The sequence below is a fragment of the Podarcis cretensis genome (genome assembly GCF_951804945.1).
Source record: "Podarcis cretensis genome assembly, chromosome: 18".
In the NCBI taxonomy this organism is placed as follows: Eukaryota; Metazoa; Chordata; class Lepidosauria; order Squamata; family Lacertidae; genus Podarcis; species Podarcis cretensis.
In genome coordinates, this window is record NC_137188.1 from 1,270,979 (window position 1) to 1,280,559 (window position 9,581).

The 9,581-nt window shown below is 48.5% G+C and overlaps 1 protein-coding gene across 1 annotated transcript in view; it reads right to left on the bottom strand.

The window, feature by feature from the left end:
* THOP1 (thimet oligopeptidase 1) overlaps positions 1-9,581 on the bottom strand; it is a 285,623-nt gene that overhangs the window by 160,639 nt on the left and 115,403 nt on the right. The gene's annotated exons all lie outside the window — the stretch shown is intronic.

Here is a 9,581-nt window from a genome sequence, read left to right on the forward strand (position 1 = left end):
AACATCTCTAGACAGGGCTGCCTTCAAATGTTTTCTAAAGGTTGTATTATCTCCTTGGCTCAGGGCTCACATAACTAATCATACCCTCCAACATTTCTCTGTTGAAAATAGGGACGTCCTAAGGAAAAGCGGGATATCCCAGGATCAAATTAGAAACCAGGACGGCGTCTGTATATCTGGGATGTCCCTGGAAAATAGGGGCACTTGGAGGGTCTTTGAGGCCAGGCAAATGGAAGCGCTCAAACATCCTCTGGCACCTGCAAAGTAAGCGCAGAGGATCCCTGGGCACCGTCTGGAACTCTGGTAGTGAAACAGCCCTCTCTGTGTGCAGGCCTCTTGGCCTCCCCCAGGTTTAGCTCCATCAGCGCCAGAAGAAAGGCCTCTCTGATTTCTCTGCCCAGCCCTGCCAGGGATCTCCCCAGAGAACAAAGCCTTTGTGGTTTCTGCTTTGTGAGAAGCAGCAGTTTCGGCCAGAGCAGACTGCTTGGCATGTGAAGGCTGGCCAGAGGGCGGAGTGGGCAGCCCCGCTCTTGCTTTTGCCTCCATCTTCCAGATCTGCCAGGTGGGGCTGGCGATGCCCCTGCAAGGGGCGCTGGAGGCACTTCTTGGCGTACGCTCCCTGAACTGACTGCCAAACAGCCATGGCCCTCCTGGGTTTGGAAAGCCCTTTGGGCAGCAAAGCATCCCTTCATGAAAACCAACTTGCCATTGCCAGGAGGCATGGGAGGTCGCTAGTAGTTTAACGTGCAAATGAGTGTGCCTGCATGCATCCCCACCAGGTGGGATCCCCTGTCCCAATTCATAATCTACAGTCACACCCCAACTCTAGCCTTTTGCCTCCCCTTGCTAAAATTCCTCCTGGCCAGCTATATGGCTCAGTTGCTTTTGCATCAGCACAGCAAGTTTTGTGGACCCTGATCTGTGCTCAGATTCTTCCCCCACGTTCCAGGGGCTTCTTCCTGACCCTTCAGGTACTGAGTCCATTACCTTGATGGACTTTACCCTACTAGGTAAGGTAATAGCTCTGGTCCAAGATGAGTCCAGAGTCAGGGTCACAAGGATGTCAGGAGAGCCCTGCAGAAGCAGCAAGCAGCTGGATCAGCCCCAAAGTGGGGTCGGCTGCTCCAGCACCCTATTTTTGCACACAGTGGCCACCCAGTGCCCTCCAAGGGGAAGAAGCCCCCAAGCAAGGCCTGAGCGCAGCAAAAAACCCCATGTGTGGCTTGCAATAATAGATGGAAGGATATTTTGAACTTTTAGAACACTGTGACGTTCAGGAAGGTTTTTGATTTTAAGTAGTGGGTCTTGGCAGGAAGAGCTGGATATAAAGTCAACCAGCAAACAAACATTGTTTGCAATGAGGCTGACTAGCTTGGCTGCCCTTTTGGAAACTGTCCTGGACTGGAGCAAAGCACCGTCTGTCTCTGTCTCAAAATGTTAGTTTCCTGATTTGCCATCAAGAACAGTAGAGTCTGACGATCCACCCACTGTTCTCTCTTGCAACCATCCTTCAAGCTTTTGGGAAGGTGAGAGCCTTCTAAGGCAACGGAAACAATTCCTGGCTTCTGATGAAATGTCTGAAGGCACCACCAACAGCTGGATCAGGCCACAGGAGGCCCCTCTGTTCCCGCACCGTTTTCACAGTCACTGGCCAACCAGTTACCTCTTCTGGGAAGCCCCCAAGAGCAGTAACTCTCCCCCCAGCTACGATTTCCAGAAACTGGGATTCCACAGGCTTTGGCACTTAGAGTCCTCCTGGCTAGTAGCCACCAATAGCCTTAGGCCCCATGAATCTGTCTGAGTGTCAGAAGTTGGTGGCCATCGTTGCGTGAAGATAGACTTCCTTTGGCCTGTCCTGAGTCTCCATGCCAGGCATCGTGTCATGCCAGCGGTTCTCCCAGGGTGTGGCACGAGAGGATGGCAAGTGTGACAGCAAGATTCCAGGCCAATCCAAGAAACACTGAAACTTTTCTGTGTACGACGGTATCAAAATAATTTTGTTTGCTCTACAGAGAGAAACAGGATCCATGCCTCTTGTCAAAAGCATTGACTATTCTTCCACAGTTCTCCGCAGCATATTGCTGGAAACAAGAATTTCCAATTCTGACAACTATGCAAGGTCAGAGATGAGAAAGGCTTCTTTGTGTTGACAAGAGGAGAGCTTGCTAGTCTCAAATTAGACCTGATATAAGTGAGATTGCCTAGCCAAAGGAAGCTCACACTGAGTTTGTATTCACACTTAAAGCACACCTGTAAGAGGCTGGTTTATAACTGCATTAGGGGAAAGGTTCTTGTTCTTATGTAGCCACGTTGTTTTTTTACTTTCTGGATGTGCCATGATCATGTTATAAAGAAGTTGCGTTCTAGGTTATAAATCAAGCACTGCTAGTTGATACGCTGGAAAACAAAACTAAGCAGAAATAATTTCTGTGGCGCGAGCAAATTGTTATTCTGAAAGTGGCCCAGAGAGAAAAGTTTGAGAACCACCAGATTCTGAGGCAATTCTCTCCTGCCTCTGCTTCCTCGCCTTTCCTTTCAGCTGAAAAGCCCCCCAAAGGGGCAACTTTTCCTTGAAGGGGAAATCAACCAGAGGTCCTTGCCGTACATTTCTGTCTCTCTTGGGCGCACCGCCCCTCCCCCCACCCCCATGAGCCTCCCCAGCACCCAAGGGTGGTCTTTAAGGGAGTGAGGCAGGACGCCCTCAGGTCGGGGACTCACCTGCCTGGCCCAGGGCGGTCGTTTCAGCAGAGCTCACCTGGCTGCAGCCACCGGCCATGCTCCATCCGCTCCCCTCTGCCTCTGTCTCTGTCTCTGTCGGGGAGGTTTTGTTGGGCAGGGAAGGTGAGAGGAGGAGGGGGAGGGGGAGGGGGAGGGGGAGGGAGGTGTGGGTGGGGGAGCTTAAAGGTACAGGCCAAAAAGAGCAGAGCAGCAGATCCCAGGTGAGGATCCTTCCCTGGCAGCGCCTGGCCACGTGGGGTGCCATCTGCAGAGCGCAAGTCCATGGGGCTGCTGCAGCTGCTGCTTCCAAAACACCTTTGTTCTCCTGAGCATTGATTATGGAATTTCCCATGCTCAAGGAGGATGGAGGGACAGTTTTCCCTCAAGGGAGGGCTGAAGATTCTTGAGTGCTTCATTTGGGGATAGGGATGGAGTTTGCGAAGGAGGGTGGGGCGGGGAAGGAGCCACTACAGAAGGTCCCAGTTTCAGTCCCCACTGGCATCTCCAGGTCAGGCTGGGAAACCCTGGAGAGCCTCTGCCAGTCAAGGAATCCTAGAACTGTGGAGTTGGAAGGGAGCACCAAAGGTCATCCAGTCCAACCCCCTGCAATGCAGAAATCTTTTGCCCAACATGGGGCTCTAAACCATGGCCCTGAGATTAAGAGACTTACGCTCTACTGACTGAGCTATCTTACCAGCATAGACAATGCTGAGCTAGATGGACACTGTGGTCTGGCTTGAACCAAGGCAGCATCCTAGGTTCTTGTTTCAACCAGTCTTTTGTTCAGAACCATGATGACTAGAATCTTTCTCTCCTATAATTCTATTTCAGGAGAGTTATAGTCCACTTGATTGCAAAAAACCCTCTTCAAGTCTTTGCCTGCATCATGTGTGGACTGGGGGCTGCCCTGCCCTGCACTTCGTATCAGCACCCACTCACTCACTATATCATCACCTTGTCGTGGGGAGTGGGCTTGCACGTTTCTAGGACCCTTGTGAGTGCAGCCATCAGGAGTCTCATACTCCCAGCAGGGTCACCCAAGGCAGTAAGGGAAGGAGCTAGATAAAGCATGATCCAAGAAGTCCTCAATGGCAGAACAGGCAGAAGATAACAAGTGGTATGTTATAAAGGTTGTGAAGGCAGATGGAGGCTGCAGCAGAGGTCGTCATGATCCTCATGCCATCAGAACAGAGCCTTACTGTGCGTTGGTCAGTGTGCACTGATCTACACACACAAAACAAATTCACACACAGGCATCTTCCAAAAACTCATCCCAAACCCAAACCCCAAAAGTCCCATGGCGATTGGCAAATGGTAACGAGGGCAGGACTGTGAAGTCTGGAAGCCCCAAGTCATGAACCTTAAGGAATGAGACAGTTGAGCAGCTTGGCAGCTTTATCCACGACTGAGCAGCCCTATTTAGGACCAACTCTGCTCACCCCAAAAAGGGGGATGGGCTAGAAAAGTTGCCCTAAACACAGTCTGCCTCCCTTTTTCCCTGACTGGATTACTGCACCCAGTGAGGTCACCACCCAGAGGTTATAAAAGACAATTGAACTTTGGAACATGGAATATACAGATAATGAGCATCTCAAACGCAGAACTGCTATCATTGCACGAGAGCTGCAATGTTTTAACATCGATATTGCAGCACTTCAAGAAACTCAAAAAGCAGGTGAGGGACAACTGAAGGAAGAAAAAGGAGGGTACACTTTCTTCTAAATACATGGAGCAGGCATTGCTATCAAAAATGATCTTGTGAAGCTCTTGTCAGCATTAATGAGTGACTTTCAACTCTTTGAATAAAACTCACCAAAAACCAGCAGGCAACTATTCTAAGCACTTATGCACCAACACTGGATGCTGACGAAAACATTAAAGAAAAAAATTACTCTCAGCTGCATACCATCCTATCCGAGATGCCTAAGGAGGATAAAATTACCCTCCTGGGTGATTTTAATGCAAGAGTTGGGCGAGATTTTGATCTGTGGCCTGGGACTATTGGGAAAGAAGGAATTGGCAACAGCAACCAGAACGGAATCTTACTTTTGACAATATGTGCAGCACACAACCTGGTTATTGCCAACACACTCTTTCGACAAACAAATAAATTAAAAACATCATGGAGGCATTCTCAGTCAAACCACTGGCACCTCTTAGACTATTTAATTGTCCAAGCTGAAGATTGCCGTGATGTGCTCCTTACCAGGGCTATGATGAATGCTGACAACTGCTAGACAGATCACAGATTAATACACTCCACGATGGCTATCAATATTATACCTCAATACAGGCTTCAAGGAAGGAAACCAAGACTCAAAATGAACACTCAAGCCCTTCAAGATCCCATTAAGCGGGATTGTTTCCACACAACCCATAAAGACCATCTGCTTTCAGATTTCCCAGATAAAATTGAGGAACCAAGCTAAAAACATCCATTATTGCAGCCTGTGAACAAACTATTGGTTACCAAACCAAGAAACACCAGGACTGGTTCGATGAGAATGACGATGAGATTGAACACATTATTGACAAGAAAAGGAAGGCCTTTCAGATCTGGCAAAGAGATAGAAACTGTGCCACTAAGGAAAAAAACCAATGCTAAGGTTGAGGTTCAAAGAACCAGACAACTGAAAAAACACCTGGTGGATAAAAAAAGCTCAAGAGTGCTTAGCCGACACTCATGATGCACAGTTTCTTTAAAACCAGAAAGACCATCTATGGGCCAATAAATCATGGCATATGCCCCCTATGCCCAGCAGACACTACCACACTTCTAAAAGATAATGAAACTATTGCACTGCGCTGGAAAGAACATTACCAACATCTCCTTAACCGCAACTCCCCTGTAGCTGCTGAGGTCCTCTCAAAAATTCTGCAAAAAAATTAAAATAGAGATGAGCTTGCAGTATCTCCAAATCTGGAGAGTTGTGTACAGCTATTAACCAAATGAAAAACAACAAAGCCAGCGGACCTGATGGGATACCTGCCCAAGTCTTCACAACAACTTCACATGCTCATCGAAAAAATATGGGAGAAGAGATCCCAGCAGACTTTAGGGATGCCAATATTATCAATCTCTTTACAAAAGGAGACAGATTGTGGAAACTATTGAGGCATATCTCTACGGCTTGCAAAATTTTTGCAAGGATTTTAGCAAACCATCTCTTAACAATATCCGAGGCGACCCTTCCTGAATCCCAAAATGGTTTTAGACCTTCTAGGGGGACAGTGGACATGATTTTCACCACTTGACAGCTTCAAGAAAAATTCAGAGAGCAAAACCAACCCCCATATATGGTGTTTATTGACCTGACTAAGGCCTTCAACACTGTAAATCACACTGCCCTGTGGTCTCTCCTTCTGAAAATAAATTTGTGAACATCCTTTGGCTCCTCCGTGATATGACAGGCAGATTCACAGATAACAATGACTCTCAAAGTGAACAATTCACAGTAGGATCAGGTTTTAAACAGGGTTGTGTTATCACCCCAGCTCTATTTATTATTTTAATTGCCATGATCCTACACTTTGTCAAAGGGAAACTCCCCACGAGAATAGAAATCATACCATATTGGCCCAAATATAAGCCGCACTCGAATATAAGCCACACCTTTAAAATTGGAGGGGGGGAATAAAAAAAGGGGGGACCCAAATATAAGCCGCTCCATTCCTCACTGCTCCCGGCTGCATACTGGGGGTGGGGTGGGGAGTCATGCTGTGTTGCCGTCAGCCTTTCCCCTTCCTTGCTCTCTCCCTTCTCTGGAGGACTACCAACGGGGTGGGAGCCGCTTTGCCGAGCTGCTGGCACTGTTTGCTCCGCACTCCTGGCTGTATACTGTAACGTCGTGAATATAAGCTGCACTTTACCTTTTCGCAGTCAGAATTTCAGAAAAAAGTGAGGGTTATATTCAGGCCAATACGGTATATTGAACAGATGAAAAGCAACTTGAGTAGGCTGAAAGCAAAGAGTAAGGTTACCATAACTTCTGTTATAGAGCTTCAATATGCTGCTGCTGATGCATACTGAGAAGACAACCTCCAAACCATCCTAAGTATCTTCGCAGAAGCTTACAAAAAGCTTGGCTCATCGCTCAGCATCCAAAAACCCAACGTGCTGCACCAACAACTACAAAACAACCCCTCTGCAGCACCACAAAACCAACTCAATGGTGTAACATTGAAAAGTGTTAATCACTTCTCCAATCTGGGCAGTTATATTTCCACAAGGGCTGACATTGAAGCCAAAATCCAGCTTCGCCTAAACTCGGCGAGTACAGCTTTCTCCTGATTAAAGTGCAGAGCGCTTGAGGACCGGGACATTCGCAGGGAAACCAAAATGCTTGTTTACAAAGCTATTGTACTACCAACCTTACTGTATGCTTATGAAGCATGGACCACATATAAGTGCCATCTCCAACTCCTCGAAAGATCCCATCAACAGTGTCTCTGAAAAAATTGACACATCACTTAGGAAGACAGGCAAACTAATGCCAGTGTACTGGAAGAAGCAAAGATCACTAGCAATGATTCTTCAGCGTCAACTTTGCTGGACAGGTCATGTTGTGCGGATGCCTGATTATTGTCTTCCAAAGCAACTACTCTATTCTGAACTTAAAAATGGAAAGTGTAATGCTGTGGTGTTCAACAATAAAGGTTTAAAGACTTTCTCATAGCAAATCTTTAAAAAAAAATAATGCAGTATAAGCATGGATGATTGAGAAACATTAGCCTGAGAGAGCTCCAATTGGAGAACAGCCTTTACCAAAGGTGTCATGGACTTTGAAGACACTCGAACTCGGGACAAAAGGGAGAAACATGTTAAGAGGAAAGCATGCTTGGCAAACCCTCACCATGAACAACTCCTGTCCGGAAACCAATGTCCCCACTGTGGAAGGACCTGTGGATCCAGAACTGGCTTCCACAGTCACTTACAGACTCACTGTTAAAACCATGTTCATGGAAAACAATCTTCCTTAGCTACAAGGGACTGTCAAAGTACTGTAGGTCAGCACCCACTGGTTGATCCCCCTTCCTTTCCTTACTATGGCTGGAGCTGAGTCAGGGTCTCCAGCCTCCAGGATGCTGCTATTTTGCAGAGGAATCCAAGCACAACTGGGCACAATGCAAGCAACCTGAAGCACCTGTCACTTGAGCAGAGCCAATTCCCTTTATCTGTCCTTTAAAGAAACCGCGAAAACCAGTTTGGAAAGTCGAATGCCCTGGGAAGTGTGGGGTGAGCTGCTGATTTGATCAGAAGATGGAGAACCGCCCTGTAATTGGATGGAGAAGGGTCATTGTGAAAAAGATGGTTTTGAGCAAGTAGGCATCAGCTGGTGCAGAGGGAGGAGGATGTGCCCCCCCCAAAGAGCCTCTTGCTGCCAGAGCAGAGACAGAGGCCACCTGTGTTACCTGCTTATCATTATGGATGAGAACAAGAGATCATTGTCATCCGGCAGCCTTTGATTCTCTGCAGCTGAGATGAGTCACATTCAGGTTCCACCAGTGGAGCCTTTGAACTGGCTGGGATGGGAGCCCCCCCCCCACCCTCTCTGGGCGCCCTGCCAGGCCACCCATTGTCCATTTCCATTTCGCTGCCAGAAAAGGGACCCAGCAGCCCCGAGGAGCCCAGGAGGCTCCCTGAAGAGTTGTAGCACCAATAGCTGAACACTGGGAGCAAGACAGAAGTGCCCCCCCCAGAGGGAGGAAGGGCCCCCTGGATGCACTAGGCCAGGATCGGGGGGAAACCTCACAAAAAAGAAAGCCATGCTTCTGCAAATAAGCAATTTCCTGGCATGGGAGAAGTGGTTGAAGGTGCTGCTGTCTGAATGTGGAACCTTCTGCTGGCAACATAGTCCTCTCCCCAGGGCCACAGGACGTCACCACATCCTTGTCCAGGAACTCACAAACCTGCAAGCCTGGGTCACAGCTTTCATCTGTGAAGCTCTCAGGAGTGCATTTTGGGGTGCGGTGATTTGTTTCTCCAGAAACCTGTATCAATGCTGGCTCCTTTCCAAATCTCCTGCGGACACCCCCACCTGCAAACAACACTGTGCTCCATGGCTCTGATAAGCAGCTAGGCCTGAAAGAGGAAGTGGAAGATGGCAGACAAGTCCCTAGCTGAGTGTTGCCGTTTCCCCCTCCCTGGACCCTTCCTTCTCCTGCAAAACTGGCATTTCTGGTTTCAGGGCTCCCCTGGGCCATGGCGGTACCAGTGGGGCTGCCCTGAACATCCCATTCAAAAGCCAGGCAGTAACCCAAGAAGAGAGCTCAGCTTTGCGGAGCTGCTGCCTAGAGCCAGATTTGAGAGGTGGCGGCGGGACGGGGAGCACAGCGTGTACCAAAGGACAGCTGCAGTCACGTAGCACCCTCCCTGGGACGAACGGGATCTTTCTCCGGGGTTCCCCCTTAAACCTGGGCTGTGGTTGCCACAATAGAATGCCTACTCGCCATTATTGCCCCAGTGAAATTTTTTGTTGTTGAATTCAGGGCTTCCTGAGCAGGAATAAATGGGGCCCAGAGAAGACGCTGCCGTGGGGAATCCCAGCAGAAGAGGCAGCTGCTGGATGAGGCCAAGGGGGGTCCTGCCTCACCCAGCGGCCGACCAGGTGCTTCAATGGGAACCCTTCCAGCAGGATCAGAGCCACTGCTCTCCTGTGACTTCCAGGGATTATTAGGTTGTCTTTGTTCTCATTTCTATTCTGTACTTTGTTTGTTTAAATGGCAATTTTATATTGTGAACAGCCCTGCAATCTACAGGTACAGGTCAATAGACAAATTTGGCCAAGAGTTAAAATAAAAAATGCAGCTCCCCTTTGCCAGTCAAGGCAGGGGGGAATTGAGTGGGCAGGGGGGAATTGAGT